Genomic DNA, 20,214 nt, shown 5'->3' with positions numbered 1-20,214 from the left:
CTGAAAATTTTAACCTGTTTTGTGCTGCCGCTATACACACCTGAGTGGCCTAAAACACTATTTCACTGTTTGAATCAAGCTGCTTGTAAGATGGTTTGCAGGATTACTGTGTAGATCCAGCATTTAACTAAAAATTATGCAGGTAATTTCTTTCACCAGCCCTCCCCCACTCGTTGTTTTTTTCTGTTTTTTGCATTTTAGCACTCATACCCATAAAATGTTGCATGGATTTAAAATTTTAGATTTAGAATCATGTTATTTTGAGAGAAATAATCCCTGTTAAAAATGGTCTAAATGTTTCTTATGGATATAAAAATAAAGCCTGATAGAAGAAATGCTCCTTCGAGAAGTTTTATTGACTCTAGGGGATTTCAGTGCCACTGGAGTAACTGAAAGATCTGTTTCAAGGAAAGGCAAGGGATTTGGCTCAAGAAAGAGGCTTCCCTCAACAGCTGTTTCTTGTCACATAAGAGAGAAAAGCTGCAAAAGAAATGGAGCATCAAATACAGGGTGAATAAAACTGCTGCTTCTCTACAAACATCCCTTGCAAAGTCTGGAGCATAGGAGGGTTTTCCAGCTCATGATGCAAAAGCCGTGGGCTGGGCTGAAATTTGACATCAGGAGGAAATTGAAATCCAGCATTGGAGGAAGCTGCCTGTGATGCAGAGGTGAAGGCTGGAGCTGGCTTGACGGTCCAGGGGGAAAAAGGGAGACAGCCCGTGATTGAAAGAGAGAGAGAAGCAGGAGTCCATGAGTGGCAGTGAAGGAGAAACACAGAGAAAGGGGCAGCCTGGCAAAACGGGAGGGCAGCCACAGCATGTGTGGAAGGTAAACAAGCAATCACAGTAAAATAAGGTGCAATTTGATTGCAAAGCGCCAGGTTGCTGCCGCTGTCCTAGTCTGGCTGGATTTCCCGCAGAGGGTATGTGCTGTTCTCTGCTCAGCACGTTTCGATCCATTCCCACGAGCTTCACAGGGAACCTGGCTCCACAGTGATCTGCATCATGGTTAAAAACTGTGAGTCAACTCCAAACACAAAGGAATTAGGTTTTTTTCGAATGGTAATTTTTCTCTTTAAAGTAAAATGCCTTTGTTATGCCAGGAGGCGGGAGTTCAGAGGCAGGCAGGCATGGCACATCTGTAAGATGCATTCGTGCTATGGGAGGGGGAGCTGAAAGCTTAAGATCTCTTGCAGTGCAGAACTCCACGTGGACTTTAGACTGCTTCCTTTAGATGTTCTAGCAAGCTGCTAACACCTGCAGGTAACGAAGTTGCCAAAAAAACCTTGGAGTACTTGAATAATTCTAATAATAGCTTCGTATGTTAAGAGAATGGTGTGAAATTGTAGAAGTAGGAAATAAAGAGGGATCATAATGGAGACTGGCTGTGTGATGAAGTGTAAACAAATCAGAAGTCAAATTAAGTCCTATTTAATCTGACTCAGAGCTGATTTGTCTCAACGTGACTTCTGTGGGGTTTCAGGGTGTTTTCTCCTGTGCTACCTAAATAGAATTTGAGCACTGTGCAGATGCTGCCAAGTTAATCAAAGGAATGTTCATTTGAGCACGAGCATGAGTTTTCAGGGATGAGTGCTCAGGGTGTTTGCTGAGGCTGCAGGTCACACAGGACCCCTTCAAGCCAGCAGCAGGGCAGGTGATCCCCTGTGGGGTGGGAATGGGAGGAAAAGGAACCCGTGTCTTGGCACCTGACCCCATGAATATGACACTGGCTCTGTCCTTGGAGAAAGAGATTTAAGATATTGTTCTCTGGTTTCAAGTAAATCTCTTATCTAGGATCGGTTATCCACTTTCCACCAGTTTGCTGGGAGGTTGCAGCAATGAATCTTTCCATCACGTGCAGGGGAGGCTGATAGCAGCACTGCACCTCTCCGGCATTACACGCTCTAATTGCATGCCAGAGAGAGAAAGATAAAAGCCAGGATCGAAAAGAAAAAAAAAAAAACCCAAACAACCCAAAACCAAAAAAGCCAAGCAAAACCAAGATGGGCCGGGAAAAGATCAAACAACAGGGAAAATGCAGCTTGTTTCATGGGCAAAAAGAGAATGCTCAGCTATTCCTGCAGCAGTCAGAAGCCACAAACACAGGCTGCAGTAATTGCAATTAATTGCACTACAGAGGGATGATGCCTCTGTAATAGCACCCACAGCCTATTACAGCTTTGTTTTCAAAAGCAAAATGACTTCCCAGCCACCCACTGGTCCTGTGTTCAGCACTGTTTGGCCAGGAGGGTTATGCACATAGCTCCCTTTTCAAAAGCTTTTTCCACAGGTACATCAGATTGATGGACTAATTACTTTATTATTTATTATTATTTTAAATCAACAGTAACCAAACAAGTATTTTTTTTTTGCTTAAAAATTATCCAAATTTCAGACAGACCCCAAATTAGCTTGGTTTAGAATCAATATACAGAAGTACCTAAACCTGTTTCTAGATTAATTCTGATATGTCTAGAGCATATCAATATATGTATGAATTATGATTTTGAAAGACTGCAACTATTTTGGATTGAGCAGTTTAAGGAACACAGGGATTTTTGACCACCAGTCTTAATTTCCTCCAAATCTGAATCTCTGCTTTTGCAGGGTGATTTTATTCTTGGCTGGTTTTTTGTTTACTTTATTATTAACTTATTTTTAGGAGTCTACTTCCTATTTCAGGCATAAATGTTTTTAAAGTATTGAAAACCAGCTGTGTTTTCTCGTCAGGAAAAGTGATAAAATGGGAATAGTCAGTAATTGCAATAATAATTATATATTATTAATATATAATTAATATTATATAATATTATATAATTAATATTTTATATTATAATAATATATTTTTTGCAAATAAAATATATTTTATTTCCCCATATAAGATATGGTAGTGCTTTGAAAATAGCAAGTGGCCCAAGATGAAAAGGTTGTGTGGTAGCTACAGATCTATCACTGACTACAGTGAATGCAAAGAGGGATGTGCACCCAGGAGCCTCAGAACTCCGAGATTTGCATGGGAAAAAAATCCTGGAAAAAATGGAAAACAGCCTATCTCATTAAATAAGTCAATTGTTCATTCTCTGACCCTTGGTAGAACACTCAGGTTGGTACCTGGGGAGCCATGCATCAAGAGAGGGACAAGCTCAAGTTGTTGCAAAGTTCCCTGATAGCTCAGTTTTAACTGTGTAGAGCTTCTAAAAACCATATTGTTATAGGATTGAATTAGAATAACCCCTTTTTTGTTGAGTTTGATGAATTTACGTCTATCTCATTTTCAGAACAGCTTTTACTTGGAAACTATTTTTTAAATTGGTGTGTGGGAGGCCTGCTAGGTCACTGAAAGTGATAGACTAGAGGTGTAATCAATAGTTCATTTCTGGGAAAGAGTGAGCCAAAGGAGGTGATGCAGGGCAGGTGAATTGCTCTAATGGGATTCAGAGTCACAGAACAAGAAAATTGCTTTTTATTGCATTTGCCCATCATCGTCAGCTCTAACTCTTAGTTGTTCATTCATTAACTTTCCAATCATTTCCCAAAGAAATATGATACAATTGCATCACATAGCTCTCAAGAATGTCATTCTTACTATTTGGATATTAGGACATGCAGTAAAATATAAATTTATTGATTATAACTGTCAAGGCAGTCTCTGTTAGGAAAATTAGCTTTAATTAGTACAAAAACCCCACCTCACTACTGTTCTCACTGGGTCTTACCAGCAAGGATATGAAGCCATTGAGGAGCTTCCTGCTCCCTTTTCCAGGAACAGGAAGGGAAGTGCAACTTCTGAAATGAAATCTCACATTAGTGTCTTTGACCTTTAAAGTCTGAAATTCTGGTGTGATGCTGGTAATATTTTTGGTGTTCTTAGCTACTTGTGTGGTTTCAGCAAAATGCCACTTTTTGGACCTCCAAGACTGGGCAGATGAGCGTTTTTGGTTTGTGAACTCAGTTATATATATCCCAGCTTGAGATCTGAGAAGGAAATAGCTGTTGGCCTGTTTCTCCTGCCAATGTGAGAGCTGTGTGCTCAGTTATCAGTTCTGTTATGATGCTGCCCCTGTCAATATCTTATAAGTGATTTTGCAAGTAAAAAATATGTGTGACCATCTTTGTTGGAGGGACTGTATGTTCCATGGGATCCTGGCAAGCTGCCAATATTTTGTATCTCTCAAGCTATCAAACACTATCTTTTAAAGAGCTTTCTTATTTTTCAGTAATACTCACTTCACAATTAATTCTAAAATTGTATTACTTTTAATTTTTCAATTCTGATATATTTTTCAGTGTCCTGGTAAGGGGCTTTTCTTGATCAACAGTCCATCCTTGCTTAAGTCATATAATTTATGACACTTCAAATGTGCAACATTCTGTTCTGCAAAGAGAAGTATCATACAGTTTTACTGAATGTATATGCTTGTACTTGTTGGTGTAAAGGTAACCATATATGGACTAAACCCCTCAAGTTCAATAGATAACTAAATTTTGGAAATAAGGCAACAGCTGGTGAAATTTTCTTAGCATGGACAGCTTCCTAGACCTGCAGCTGAAACTGATACCCTTCCCAGTTAGGCAGCTAATGAGAAAAATATTAGTTTCAAAGAGCAGATTCAAAACAGGGCAGATGCTTGTCCACACCTCAGTAGATCTGTTTGGCAAGAAGGTTTAATTCTTAATGATGAAAACAAAAAAAACTGCTGTGTTATATGGTGGAGTAATTTACAGCTCCTGGTGACTTATGCCCTTGAATTAAAATCACCAAAAAACCCAGAATTGTTGTTATTTGCAAAAAAGATTGAGCTTAGCACAAGTGACATGACTCTTACTGCTTTTCACCTAAGCTTTTGATATCTCTGAAGGCCTGGAACAGAATGAGAGATAAATTATGTAAATGAATCCCATCTGCAGCACTTTTCATTATCCGACCCAAAAGAAAAATGGGTTTACTTAGGGCTGAAAGCAAATATGCTTATGTAGTCCTAGACTACAACACTCACCAGATTTTCTGGGCCACAAATCAAACTATTTTTCATATGATTTTTTTCACTGTTGATTAATTTTTGGCAGCACTACATAGATAGAAAGGAAGGAAAATCCATTCTGAAACAAATTACTGAAGTTTTGTGGAATTTCAAGGCAAATATATTAAGCAGGAGCATTAATTCAACATTACAAGAAGCTGCTGGGAGGAACTGCGGAGTTTCCTTACTCAGACCTTCACTGGAGAAGGCTCTGAGCAAACTGCCACAGATTCAGGGTAGGCCTTCTCCAGATGGCACTGAGCAGGAACAGGGGATCACCAGAAGTTCCTGCCTTCAATAAATTGCCCCTGCCTGTGGCCAGGGTGGATTCAGATTGGATGGTAGGAAGGAATTGCTGGCTGGGAGGGTGGGCAGGCCCTGGCACAGGGTGCCCAGAGCAGCTGGGGCTGCCCCTGCATCCCTGCAGTGGCCAAGGCCAGGCTGGACAGGGCTTGCAGCAGCCTGGGACACTGGAAGGTGTCCCTGCCATGGCAGGGGTGGGACTGGATGAGCTTAAGGTCCTTCCCACCCAAACCATTCTGTGATTCTGTGATGAGCTGAGAGCTCCAGCTTCTTTCCAACAAGTGAGATTAAAACTAAGATGGAATATCCTCCTAACAGCTCATTTAAATCATTCATCTTTTAGGTTAAAACAATTCCTTTTACCCTGTCACTATCTGTCCTTGTAAAAAGTTGTTCTCCATCTTTTTTATCAGACCCCCTTTAGGCCCTGCCAGGGGCTCTCAGCTCTCCCTGGAGCCTGAATACTTGTGCAGGGGAGCAGCCCCAGCTCTCCCAGGCTGCCTCCAGAGCACAGGGGCTCCAGCCCTGGCAGCAGCTGCCTGGCCTCCTCTGGGCCGGCTCCAGCAGCTCCACGTCCTTGTGCTGGTGTTACCCAGGGCTGGGGCAGCTCTGCAGGTGAGGTCTCACCTCAGCACAGGAGGAGAGGAGCAGGATCCCCTCCCTCAGCCTGCTGTCCATATCTAAACTGATCATTTAAGCACTTTCTATAATGAGTGGGGAGAGAGGATCTCACCCAAGGGCTGATTTGCCAGACTAGCTGCCTTAAAAAGCAATGAAACTTTTCCAGAGATGCCTGTTCTCTGCTGTTTATAGCATGTGTCTTCTGAACAGCTTTTCTACAGATCTTTCACTAAGAGAGTTAACAATCTATCAGAGAAATTCTGGCTTTTATGTACCACAGTCATGTTCTGAACAGAACCAGGGCACATTTCAAGCTGGACTCAATTTTTATACATCTTAGTTCAGAAAAAACACAGAGGATGTCCTTAGATGTATATGTAATAATGATATGAAGATAGAGAATTAATCAGATTTTTTTATTTGCCACTTTTAATTTAATATGCCCTTTTTTTCTAAGTCTTTCTGAATAATGTGACATCCCAAATTTTTTTCCTATTATTTGCAGTAAACAGAACAGTGACAGGTAAAGAAATATGATGCCTGAACTCTGGAAGTTGAAGATCTGAAGAGAGGACATTTGGATTGTGAACTTTAAGATCTGAGTAAATTTTTTTTTGTTTTAATGCAATTTGGGTTTTTTTGTCAGAAGGTAGTCTGGTAGTCTAATATATTATTTGGAGCTTAGATATATTAGTGAATGAACATTGCATTACTATTTCCTGTTAAGAACTATCAGAATAAAACAAAAATAGTAGTTCTCCTTAATCTACAAATGGGACATCCCATTGGTTCACAGGGAAACCATTAAGGTAGGATTTGAAGGATAAAAATGAAAAAATATGATGAAACAGAGTTGGAGGAAAAATCACTTATAGAAGACTCTGAGAGTGAATGAGTAACCCTAAATGCTAACTGGATTTGAGGTGAAGGTTCTCATTAAGTGAATGAGGACTTAAGAATTGAACCTAAGAGAATGCAGAGTATTAAATGATACAAAGAGAAGTAATTTTAGAGATGTGACGTAGTGTTTTCAGCCTACATAATACTTTAATCCTCAGACCTGCTATTCTGAAAGTATCAGCTGGTGTTAATCAGGAATGCTCACAGCAGGGATTGAAATGACCAGTTCACTCCTTTTTTTTCCAGTCAAATTCTGCTCTCACCACACTGCTGTCCTGTGTACTTGTGAAGGTAGGATTTGGTACATCATTTGATCTTCTTTTGACTGCAAGCCAAATGAAAAACTGCATTTGACTCACTTGCTGTACAAGCTGATTAGATTTCCCTCTAGATATTCACTAGCCGTATAAACCCAACCATTTTATAGGTGTTTTAGAATGTGTTTTCAGTGTGTTTTTAAGGGATCTGGACAGAGCTGAGTCATTTTTCCTAACCTTGCCCAGTGTTGGAGTGGTTCAATAGAATGGGGGATTTTTCAGTCTGGCTGGTTTGTGGTTGTGCCTCTGACTCCCAGTACCCTCCTACCCCCTCTCAGCTTTCCCCACAGAGTTTTCCTTATTCAGGGCAGGAGGGACCATGCTGGGCTTCTGGCTTAGTCCCTCCTGGGGACAGGCAGGAAGGCAGGCAGTGGGACACTTGCTGAGTGACACAATTTCGATGTCACTGCCTTATGGTACAGGGAAACTACTTCTCTTTGGTAACTAAAATGATGTTCACCATCCTTCCTGAGCCAGGTGAGCTCTTTCCTTGAGGCTGGAAGGAGCTGCCTAAGTGTGAAGATAAGCAGAGTCCTTGCCTCTACCAACAGCTTGGCTCAGCTTTTGCTCATAAAAGATGACTCTCCTGACTTTGAGAAAGATCTATTATCTATTAATGTGAGGCCAACACTTGGGCAATTCTCAGTCAGTGGCTGTGGGTTGTTGTGTGAGCCCTTTCCCAGTCAGACAATGAACTATCTGTCTTATTTTTTCTGGAGGGGAACAAATCATAACAACATCTGGCCATAGCCAGGATTGGCCATTGCATAACCACACTAAAGAACCTTCACTGCAAAGATGGACTGAAAGCCTCAATAAGCTTGGATGTTGAAAGTTTGCCCAGCTGGACCTGGTGTGTCTGGTTGTTTCACAGGATCCCAGAATCCCAGACTGGGTAAGTTTGGAAGGGACCAGAGGGAAGCACATCTGACCCCACCTCCCTGCTCCAGCAGGATCATCACATAGTGCAGGGCACAGGATTGTGTCCAGAAGGGTCTGGAATATTCCCTGGGAGGGAGGCTCCACACCCTCTCTGGTCTCTCCTCAGGGCAGAAGTTGTTCCTTCTGTGCAGGGGCAGCTCCTGGGCTCAGTCCCTGCCCATTGCTCTGGTACCATTGCTGGGCTCTGCTCTGACCTCCCTGCACCCAGGGACACCCAGGGACACCCAGAGACACCCAGAGACACCCAGGGACATCCAGGGACACCAAGGGCTGAGGCCCCTCTAGGCTGGAGCTCCTCCCAAGGCTGAAAAGCCTCAGCTCCCTCAGCCTTTCCTCATAGGAGATGCTTCAATCCTTCCATCACCTGTGTCACCCAACCCTGAACCTACTCCAGTATCTCTCTTTGCATGGATGAAGTGAAGGACACCTCTGGCTGCCCATTTTCCTATGATGGCATATCTTTTTCTGATCCACATTAAAAGCCTCTGCTCCTCATGCACTAGCATGCCCTGAACTTCCCAGGGGATGCTGTGTGGTTTTGCATGTGCAGGGGTTGCAGTGTAATAGACCTTTGCAGTGGGAAAGGTTCATAGCTACAGTGTTGTTCTAAAGGTTTTTAGTAATGGAATGTCATGGGTGAATTTTTCATCTCCTCTATCTAGATGATATTTCATTTATTATCAGAGATCCTTGCTTTGCAAGAGTTGATTCCTTTCCAGTTCACGGCTGAAGACTTAAGAAATAAAGTTCACATCTCGTTAGCTTATTGTCATTTTGAGAACTCATCCTTCTGAAACACAGGGTTATCATTTTGCCTGAATCTCACATTGTATAATAGGGAAGAGTTTCTGCCCTTCAGAGTGGCCTTAAATAGCAGTAGCACAAAGAAAGCGATCAGATGCCATTAGCAGCCTTCTGTTGGATTAATGGCCAGCAAAATCTGGTGAAGATGCCTGGAGCTTTCTAGCATCACTGTTGTGACTTTGTACATAATTGCCCACGAGCAGCTACACAACATCCAGCCCTGTTACACAACATCCAGCCCAGCTCCCTGCACATCCCTCCCCACCGCCTTCCCAAGGGAATGCAGGCCACGCGCCTCTCCCGGGGGGACACAGCGAGGCAGCAGCTCTCCTGTGCTTAAAATCCTCCATCTCTTTGTGGCTCTGGGGCTTTCTGTCTTGCACACTTGCGTGACACTTGTTTATCCTCCTGCCTGCTTGAACAGAACTGGCTCTGTTGGACAACCAGCCTGTGGTGTGCAAAAATAAAGAGATGCGATGCTGTCTGAAGATTTCAGTGGGGCTTGCTTGAGAGTGCCACAAGTCACTTTTTCAAGCCATCGCTTTGCAAGCACTTTCAACTGACAGGAAGCAGAACCACTGCCAACAGCATCCAGCCTTCTCACCCCTTTATCTCCAAATTCCAGCGTAGCATCCCTTCTCCTGTTTCTGGGTCTGTTTGTTTGCTGGGAAGCTGATCAATTTGAAAACTAACCTTTAAAATTCTTTTCCTGCTGGGTTTAATATAAACTGGATTACCTCTCAGTTAATCATGGAAAACCCATGCAAACACTTGTACATGCTGTACAAGATGAGGAGCAGTGCGACAACAAACACAATTGGCTGAGAGAAGGACAGGTTTGATTCTTCTGCTGATGTTCCAGTTCAAGCCAGGTTGTAGGGATTGTAGTGGTGCAGCTTCATGTTTCCTTCATTAAAAAAACCATTCTGCCCTGGCACACCATGAACTTTCCCATAAAATAATGTAGTCTGGAACAGCTAGCTGGAACTGTTTGAGAAAGTAGTATTCTTTTATATTTTATTTTATTTTTAATTACGGCCCATTAGACCAGATGCTGCACTTTCATTAAGCAACTGTGCAGATGTAGGAGAATCAAAGAAAACCCTATCTGCACCTAAAATATAATATAATGATATAATTTAGTCTCTTCCAGAGCCAGGAGATGCTGTTTCACCCCAGGGTATCTTGCAAGCAAATGCACAGACCAAGCTGCAGATGCAGAGATTGTGAGGGGAGGAAGAGAGGCCTTTGACAACCTCCCCAAGCTGGAAGGCAAAGGTCAGAGAGGGGAAAGGAGCTGCTGCACTTTGGATGTTCAGCTTGTCAGAATTTGTTTAGTGAAAAAAACAGGAATATATCCCAAAGCTCCTCTTCTGGTCTCTGGGCATGTCTGTTATTTTTTCAGAAAATGAAATGAAATAACAGAGGGGGAGGAAAGTTAACTCCCTAACATCACACATGGAAGAGGAGTGATGTCCATTTCTGGTTATCACATTCTGATTGTTTTGGGGGAAAACATCACCCCCTTAAATAATGAATAAAGGAGTTCCCAATATCAAGTTTAGAAAAGGACAATACCATGGGACCTTTGCAAAACAGGATCTGACCCACCTCAGTGTCTCTGATACTGATCTAACTCATCTTTATCCTGAGAAGGATTTTCAGGAGGAAACCCAGATTTTTAGCAGTGATAGACTTCATTGGAAATCCCAGTGACCTTTTCACTCTTACCTCTCAACAAGAGCCTGTAAAAGACTGCAGCCCAAGAAAAATGTGTGTGGGGTTTGAGGCAACAACAGTTCCAGCAGGCCTGAAACAGGAATGGGGGTAGGGAAAACAGGACAAATGCCTCCTAAAGAGCACAATCTCTGTTCTGTGCTCACTGACAATTGTACTTGATTAATCAGGTTTCTGTGGAGATGTTTTCCTTCAGTCCTCTCCTAACAGGATATTTTTCCGTAAGTGATCTGAATCTTGCTGCAGAAAACCCATCGCCTGCGAGATCATGACTCTTCCAGACAGTTGCAATATTTTGCCCTCAGAAACTTAAGAAAATTCTGGTTGGGAAAAAAGTCACATCAATATATTTTTCAAGGCATTGGTCCCACAAAGGTGTTTGTTCTTTTAAAAGTAATCACTGTGAGCTTTCCTCCCCACTAAAAAGGTAGAGGGGCGAGTTCATCTGGGTTTGCTCCTGTGGAGCTGGCTGAAGTTTTCCTTTCTATTAGATAGTTTCAAACCAGGGAGCATTTCTGTGCCACACACCTGTTCCAGTAACTCCCCCACCTCGACACAGCTGCAGCAGAAAGCCCCATTCACTCTGGGGAAAAGGCACTTTGTAATAGCATCCCATCCCCCAGCCAGATGGGATCAAGCTGAGGCAGCTGCAGTCCAGGTCCCATGAGAAATACTACAAAAAGTGCAATTAAAATAATTAGTTAATGCCTTTTTATCTGGGATGGTAACAAATAGGGAAAAGAGCTTGAAATAGCTATTCTACATATCAGTCCAATATGGTATTGGATGCTTCCCAAGGTTGCTCTAAGCTTTCCCTAGGGCTTTAAAAGCTTGTGGGTGGTGCTTGGCCACTTGCTGGATTAAGGATCTCTATTACTCATGGTAACAGGGGTAGGTTAAAGACACTTGAGCAATAGATTTTGCTGTGAGAACAAAAATGTGAGTCTGAGTTGATAATAAAGTGATTTAGGTTCCCATTCCCCCCTTGCAAATCAAGATTGGCTCCCATTTATTTAAACATATTCTGGCTTAGGCTCTTGATTAAGCAAAATTTGTCCAATGATTCAACTTTATGGGGGATGCACAAACAAAAAAAAATACATGGCCAAATACATCCCTGGCACAGCTCAGTGAAATCTGGAATTTACCCAGACGTTAGCTGCTTGTTGTTCGATGGCTTCTCTGCTGGCCTTCAAATGGTGCAATAAATGAAGATTTCTTTTGCTGGCATTCTAACTCCTTTTCCTAAAGTGTTCAAGGCAAATAAAGCACTGTACCAGGAACTTTAGCCCCAGAACACTGTATTTGTTATTGCCACAGCAGGTGATATTTATTCTGCAGCCAAGTGAGATGGCCAAAGGGTGAAATATAACCTAAAAAACAGGGCAGACTCTCTTAATAATCTTTAGATCCTCTGATTTCACTCTGAGATTTCATCCAGGGGCCAAATTATGCAAACATTAGTATTTTTTCATTTTATATTCCTGTTGTCATTCCCTGCCATCCCTGTGGGGTAACCTGGAGGTCAGGCATCTTATTAAAGAACATGAAAATACAGAATAATATTGAATAATAAATGCTTCAGGTCATGCAAGCTGTCCCTGTGTCCCACCTTCTTGGCAGATGAATACAGAATAGCTGAGCTGAGGGAAGTCTGAGTGGCTCACACAGTGATTCTGAGGTGTTTGTATGCAGTCTGTGAAGCTGTCAATGATCTTACCCTTTGCATGGATCATCAGAGCAGTTTTTGAAGCTCAGCAAGCACTTCATCTTGTGGCTGGGAGGTCCAAAATCTACCTTCTATATAACTGGGAATTTCCTCTATATAGTTTCAAATTATTTCATTTTACTTGTTTTTAAAAGACCTTTCAGATCTAGGAGACATATTATTTTAAAGTATCTGATTCGCTTATGTTGTATGGAAATATAACTCCCCCCATCTCCTCATCCCAGACCATTTTTTGATGTCACTGAGGGGGAAGAAGTACCCAAGGTTTGCTTTGTTTTCCTTTTGTCTATGAGTGGAATGTTAACAGCAGAAGGGGGAAGAAGGGTTAGCAAAGGGGAGTGCTAGTCATGTGAACAGAATGCCAGCAGCTAAGCTGGCACATGTTGTTCCATTCACATGGAAGTATGTTTTATTCATTTGCTGATGATCATCTACAGCAGCTATGGGAGAGAAACAACAGAACCAGAGTAAAAGTGGAAATCTGGGTAAAATTCTGTAGCCCCATCCCCCTTCAGTGGTAAGTGGCTACAGGAAATACGATTTTCTGTGACGTATTGACTGGATTTAAGACTGGCACTTGGAGTGGATTAAATATTAAGGGGGAGAAAAATCATAGCTCACTTCCTAAAGTTATTTACCTGACATCATCTCATTTCCTTGATGCTTTCACACTTGGCTCTCTTGTCATCCCACCTGCAGCTGAAATGGTCATCCAAATCTCCTGTTAGTCTCAGGAAAGAAAAAGGTGTTTTGGGGATGTGACACATTTGACGCATCTTTGGGATACTTTGGGATTAAAAGAGCTCTTATTCTCCACAGATTGTGTTGACTAAATCCCAGGTAAGTGCCTGGAGGGCTTTGGTGATTGTAGGCACATTCATTGGTTGTGGGAGTCAGACTCTGTTCAGTCCTCTTAACACCAAGATTTCTTGGTTTCCAAGAGCTGTGCATGATGTTTCCCATCTTCAGCAGACATGTCAAGGAGTTTGGAATGGGATTGCACAGGGAAGTGGATCCTGTGCTCAGTCAGGTGGATCCTACTCTTGCAAGAGTGAGATCTTAGAATCTTAAACTGGCAAATTCATATGTTAAAAGGCAGCAGGGTTTTTTGGGTTTTTTTGCCTTATGCAGTAAGTGGAAAGATGTCCTTGGTCCTTCTGCAGTACACCTGCAAAACCAAGAAATGCTGTGATTGCTGGCTCAGAAATGAGGGAAGAGGTGCTGAGGAGGGCAAGGATGCCCACCTGCACGGTGTGTGGAGGGTGGGGTGAGCTGACTAGGTGGCAGATGTCTCCCCCTCGGCGTGCAGAAGTCACAGTTCAGATGCTGGAAGCAGCCATGCTATCACAAAAGTCCCGTCTTGCCTTGCCAAGCCAGCCTGGAGATCTCAGCAGTGTGGTGCAGCTCTGCCTGAGGCCAGGAAGGAAGCCTGGTAAAACATGGAGCTGAGCCCAAACCTACAGCTAATTAGCAAATAATATGATGATGTTATCCCCACTCCAATGAAGATAAGGGTGGACTTGTTTTTTGGCCTGCTGGGAGGAAGTTCAGGGTTTTACATTAAAATAAGACAGGATAGTTCTGCAAAAGTAGCAAAATCATTTATGATCCTTTAATTGAAGCTTTTATTTTTAATATAATTACCAATTAAAGCCAATGGGGTATGAAACATTTGAAGCAGTAGTTTGAAATCACCTTGGATGGACATTGAACTTTTTGTAACTTTTTATAACTTTTTGTAACTGTTTAACTCTTCAGTAGTGGTGGGGAGATAAAAATGTTAACAGGAACATGTTAAATTCTGGAGCACTGACCTGTTGTGAGGGGAAGTGGAGACTGCAAAGTGGATACAAAGTGCCTTATTTCAGGGAAGGTGAGGAGCTGGTTCCAGGCAGCAGCTGGTGAACTCAAGTCTGGAGCTCAGTGTCGGGCTGGTCAGAGCTTGCAGGGATTTGCCAGATGTGTGGCCCAGAGCAAGTTGTGTATTCCTGTGGAGCAGGTGACTGTCTTTGCTAAGGTGATGTGTCACAGCACAGTATTTGTTGTGAAAACATTGATTTTTGCTGTGCCAGCTGGTTCTGCTTCATCAACTGGAAGGAGATGTGATGAGGAAAAAGGTTTGTCCTTCCTTTGTCCAGAGCAGAAGGATGCTGAATGTACAGATCTGAACTGCAGCTTCCTTGGATTTCCAAGCCAAACCTGTAGTGGTGTCCAAGGTGAGGGGCCAGCACCTGAGCATGAGCTGCCAGAGGGAAGCTGATGACCCTGCCATAGCTCCCTCCTGCCCTGGAAGGACATAATTTTCCTATTATTTGTATTTTATATGGTCCATTTTTTCCAGCTGGGAAGGAAAATAAAAAAAACTTCTACCTGGAGCAATGTATTGTGAAGGATGGCTCCAAATGAGGAAAATCAAGAGCAATTAGGAGGCTAGATCTGTGAATTAAAAAGGGGCAAGGGACATTCTTCACACACCCTTCCCACTTTGCTTTTAATTCCCTTGCCTGCTAAAGCTTAGAGCAAAAGTTGAATCAATTTACAAAGACAGTGTGCAACAGTTTAGGATATATCCCCTGTAATATCTTTACCTTTGCCACAGTGGAAAAAAGAAAAGAACACCTTATTGTGATCATTGCTCCTCTTATTAAACAGATATTTTGTCTGTGATTCCAGCAGAGGTGAACTCATAGCATTGTTCTTGTTTGCCATCTGCTCCTTGCACTGCAAGAACCCAGAGACAGTACTAGCTATGGGTTTTGTTGTCACATTAGGGAAGAGCTCTCCTCATCAATTAAGCAACTTTTGAAGCTCTGGAACCTTCAGTGTGTCTCTGACACTGTGGTTCAAATTCTCAAGTGTAGCAAAAGAAAAATTCTGATTTGGGTAATCCATATCTGTGAGAGAGGAACCATGATAACAACACAAAATGCAGATCTAAAGTGCAGACAAAGTATTCAGTTTTAACCATTCATGAAAAGAAGCAGCAAGCTGGTTTAGAAACATCTTCTCTGCTGACTTTTCACTGTTTAATGTCTCAATATCTTGAATTACATTTGGAAGTAGTGTACATTGAAGAATACTTTGTAGACTCTGAGCCCAAACAACCATGGTTTTATTGTGCTTGAGCCCTTGGTTTATCTTCCTCTTTCACCCAGGTCCAGAGTCTTTTGCTCTCACTGCCAGTACCCCTTTTCTTCCTGCTGTTTGTTCTTGTGGATATTATTTATTATCATTTGATATTTATTATCATTGAAACTGAAATTGTAGTTCAAAGAAGGCTTTACTGAGAGTAATTTGTTCCCAGCAAGACCTTTTACCTACACAGTAACATGAAAGCATCAAAATGCCAGGAGAACATTATAAAAATAAACTGCCCTGGTGCTAAAATAAGCTTTAATTGATTGAGAATTGCACTGAGCCTGACAATCTGAACCATTTATTATTATTTTTCTTTCAAGCTTCAGCTACATGTGATTTAGAGTGACTGAATTATAGTTCCCACATACCTTCCTACCCACAGTGCGTGAAAGAAAACCCACGCACAAATTTTTTAGCTCCAGAGGAGCTGCTGGATACACCTGGAAGAAAATTAAAAACCTGATTGAAAATGATGTTTAAATAAAGGTGATGCTGATGGGAATGTTCTGGAAAAAAAAACAAAACAAGCCTATTCTGGCTGAATGCCATGCTGTGCTTGCCTCTCCTCATCCCCACTCTTCTGAGGATGTCTCTCCCTGTCAAAGACATTTCTTTAATATCTGCTAGCAGAGCACTGGATCCTGTAGGCCGTATGGTGTTAGATGTTAATATTGGCTGTGGATAAACTACCATTCTGTCTTCCCCATTTTAAGTTCTTAGAGAAAAAAAAAAAAAACACCTCCAATTGACTGTACTCAGCTATTTAAATGAATAATTGTTTCAGGATCTCCAGCAAGAGGTCAACACCACCACCAAAGATTGTGGATAAAAGTGGAAAATTTTCTGACTGATGGATGTACTGGTGGTCCTGTAATAGAAAGAAATATGTGGAATGCAGCACTGGAAGTAGCTGGAATATAGCTACCGTCAAAAGGGTCATTATAAATCATAGTATCACAATTTGGGTTGAAAACGAGCTTAAAAACCATCTTGTTCCAACCACTGCCATCGACAGGGACACTTCCCACTATCCCAGGCTGAGTTTAAGATCTCACTGTAAGTCTTTACTCAAAACATAGCCCAGGACAATCCACCTGCAGCCAAGAGTCAAACAATGATTTTCATTTAACTCCCAGCATCCTGAGAGGTAGAAGATGCATAAATACGTTTTAGGCTGTGGCCCTCCATCTCCCTGCCCATGCCAGCACTGCCTGTAACAGTGCTGTAAAAGCACTGATCCAGGCCCTGCCTGTGGTTGGAGTTTATCCATCTGGGTGGCTGGTGCTGCCCTTGAGACTCTCAGACTCATTTGTCAGCAAAAAGGACCATTGTTGTCTTGGCTTTGCACTTGTTTGCAAGCTGAGCTGTTTCCATGCTACCAAACAAGACTTCCAAATTGCAATTCCTGCTGTCTGCCAAAGGGGCTAATAAATCCCACTCTCACCTTTCCTTCTTGCCTGGGTAAATTACAAATGCCCGTGGCAGGAGCTGACTCAGCTGATGCCCGGCTGCAGTGCCTGACTGTTCCAGGAATGATCTTTACTTGCTACCCTAACACAGGAAAGCACAAGGCATTCATGGCACATTGCAGATCCAAAGGAAGGAATTTGAAAAGGCTGCCAGTTTTATTAATAGCCACCTCTGTGGCCACTTTCAGGACAGACCAGACACTGTGCAGGGTTTAAGAGCAGAATCTACACTGTCCCAGGAGGGGCAGAAAGATGTGTCTGGTCACAGTGCTATAAGGGTAGAGATGTCTGCCTTCCAGGTCCCTTGTCCAGGTTCCAGTGGGCATTTTCACAGTGCCAAAAGAGCAAAATAAAATATGCCTCATGAAGAACAGGGATTTTTGAAGACCACAGAAGTCAGATGGATTTTTATTTTTTTTTTTACATTAATAATTTTTGTCATGGGCTGAACTAAACATGGACTAGCATGGGTTATTTTAAAAATTATGATGTGTCTGAATGCATACTGGCTTTGGCTAGGAGAGTATCTCAGGTGAACAGTTAGAATAGTGGTTAGTAATGTGTGTAGCCAGCATTGTAATTAGTGCTGTTGGAGTGTAGAATGAGAAATGGCTCAAAACCTGAATGTCTGGGCTACTTGAAAGGTCATGGGAACTGAGGCTGATGGTTAATTCAAGAGGAATACACTTCATTTCTTAGAATACAAAATCGTTGCAGAACTGAGATAAAAAGTTACCCCTGTAACTTTTCCTAAATAATTTTCTATAATAGGTCTCTTTTACATCTTGATTATAAGAGCAGTGTAAAAATATGAAGGTTTTAATTAGCTGATAGTTCAGAGTTTACATCCATTCTGATTAATGCCACTCACTGACAGAGCAAAATGTATTCCAAAATCTGATATGCTCTCTCTCTGAATTAATCTGACTTTATATGCCATAATATGTATTTTTTAAAATATCTGAGATTAACATTTTCACTTTTGCTGTAAAAATGTATTATTGGAATAGTGAAATAATTGTAAATTGTGGTTTTCAGCATTAGAAAATGTGTGATCCTCATTCTGGTCAGGGGAAATATTTGTTCATTGTGGTGTTGCTTTTGGAATATTTTCATCCAAAAGAAATTTCAATCTTTCACTACCCATTAAAGTGAGTACCACTAATTCCAGCACTTTCCAGACTTTCACTGGGAGGCTTTTAAGGTGGTTTTGGTGACCTAGGTTGAAGTTATGACTTGTTTGGAATAGAGGCAGGATCACATTTCTTCTTTGAGAGCAACTGCTGGCCATGGAAACCCTTTGGCCCCTCTGTGGTTCTGCCAACATTTCAGTCCCTTTGATTTGTTGGTAAACCCAGGGCTCCCATGCAGTGCTCCAAAATAAAACTAATGTTTATTATTGATCATTCCTGTAATTTGGGTCCTGATTCTTTTTCTCTGCAGAAAGTCTGGGCTTCCACTGTTCTTAGTTACTTCCAGGGCTCTGAACATGAACAGGATCATAACAATCACACTTAACTTCCTGTATTTTTTAGGAATATGGAAATGCCACTGGGAAAGCAGAGATGCCCCCAGCACTGAGTTTTGCATTTTACTGCACATTTTACCAGGCTTTGCTATAAGGAACTGTCAACAGTAAATGTACAGTACTGCAGCCAAGGCAGCCTCTGCAGAGCTTCCTGCCAGAAGACCTTATTCCTTTGAGGAAGACATTGTTCCTTTTCCAACAGAGATGATGTCAGCAGGGTAAAAAATGGGTATGTTATGCACTGGGTCATTTTTTTCCCCCATATGGGGCCCTATGTGACCCATAATTGGAAGAAAATTGGTCATGATTAAAGAGATGATGTAATGTATACCCAAGGTACAGAACATATGTTATGTTCAGGACATGTCCTCTAATTCAGCTGTCTTCACAGGTAGGAGACTGGTGCCAAATTAGCCACTGTCATCTCCACGTGGCTGAACCCAAGTCAGAAGAAAATAAGTGTTTACATTTTAGCTGAATCCTTTCAGCTTCCTTCACTTTCTCAGTTTAAGACATATGGATTTGTGGCAGTGATGGGGAACTAGACATTGTGTTAAGCACTCGATTATGCTAATAAATTCATGTTTTATATCTGCAAAAGAATTAATATTGATAAGCATATGTTTATGAGTTTCATGTTCAGCAGAACCTTCCAGCCATACACCTATGTGCCAGCTCTTTGCAAAAACAGGATTCTAGCAGTTTACACAAGCATTGTAGAAACTGTAAATAGACATGACTTAATTTTAATTTAGGGGGGGAAAATAGGTGTAAAAAATGTTCTGCTCAAACTGTTTACAGCCCATAGTAGTCTGCAATGCTGGCTGTGAATTTCTTTGGTCTGGATAACAGCCATGAAGATGAGAGTGGCTGAGCAGGCAGGAAGAGAAAAAATCCTGAAGGGGAATGTGAAGCATGTCTTGTTTTACCCTGAACGTGTATGATTCTGTGTGTTTAACATGTTCAGTTATGTGTTCTGTGATTTAAAAAACCAAGAGACAGACCTGCTGTCCCAGACACCAAATACCCTTGCTTTCAGCTGAAATTAGAATGCATGATCGGTCAAACACTGATTCAAATGACAGGTTCAGTGAAAGACACTTAAAAAATTCCCAATCAGACTTGCCTATCAAAAATGAATTTTTCTAGTTCATTTGCATTAAAAAATAAACTGCAGCTCAGTAGGAAGGTTTGTGTATTGTCCTTTCAACAGAGAGAGAGAGAGAGAGAGAGAGAGAGAGAGAGAGAGAGAGAGAGAGAGAGATTGACAGAGAGAGGGGTGAACTTATTCCTTTCACAACAGAATTAGAGTTTGACCCCTACCAGATTTTGTCCTCTTGCCAATTCATCTTTCCTCAAATAGAGCTTCAGTAGCATGGTCTTGGCTTCTTTGTCTTTGGGATTTAATGTTATCTTCTTTTTAAAAAAATTAATAAATTCAAAGCTGGTTCATTGGGCCCTAAGAGCAAATGATGAGCTCCCATTGGAGAGTGCCACTGTAAGGAGCATGTTTGTGTTTGTGTTACAGCACTCAGAGTCTCGCTGCTCAGGCTGGAGGAGTTTCTTGTGACAGATTATCTCTGGTGATATTTAGCAAGCAGCTCACATGCAACAAATAAAGGCCAGACACGTGTAAGACTGACTGCTTCTGGCAGCTTCATATTGAGATCCATTTTGCCAGATTTGCTTTAGACTTTGAAGTCTGT

Source organism: Cyanistes caeruleus, chromosome Z (genome assembly GCF_971803275.1).
Source record: "Cyanistes caeruleus chromosome Z, bCyaCae1.hap1.1, whole genome shotgun sequence".
Lineage (NCBI taxonomy): Eukaryota > Metazoa > Chordata > Aves > Passeriformes > Paridae > Cyanistes > Cyanistes caeruleus.
This window is presented reverse-complemented; position numbering follows the sequence as displayed.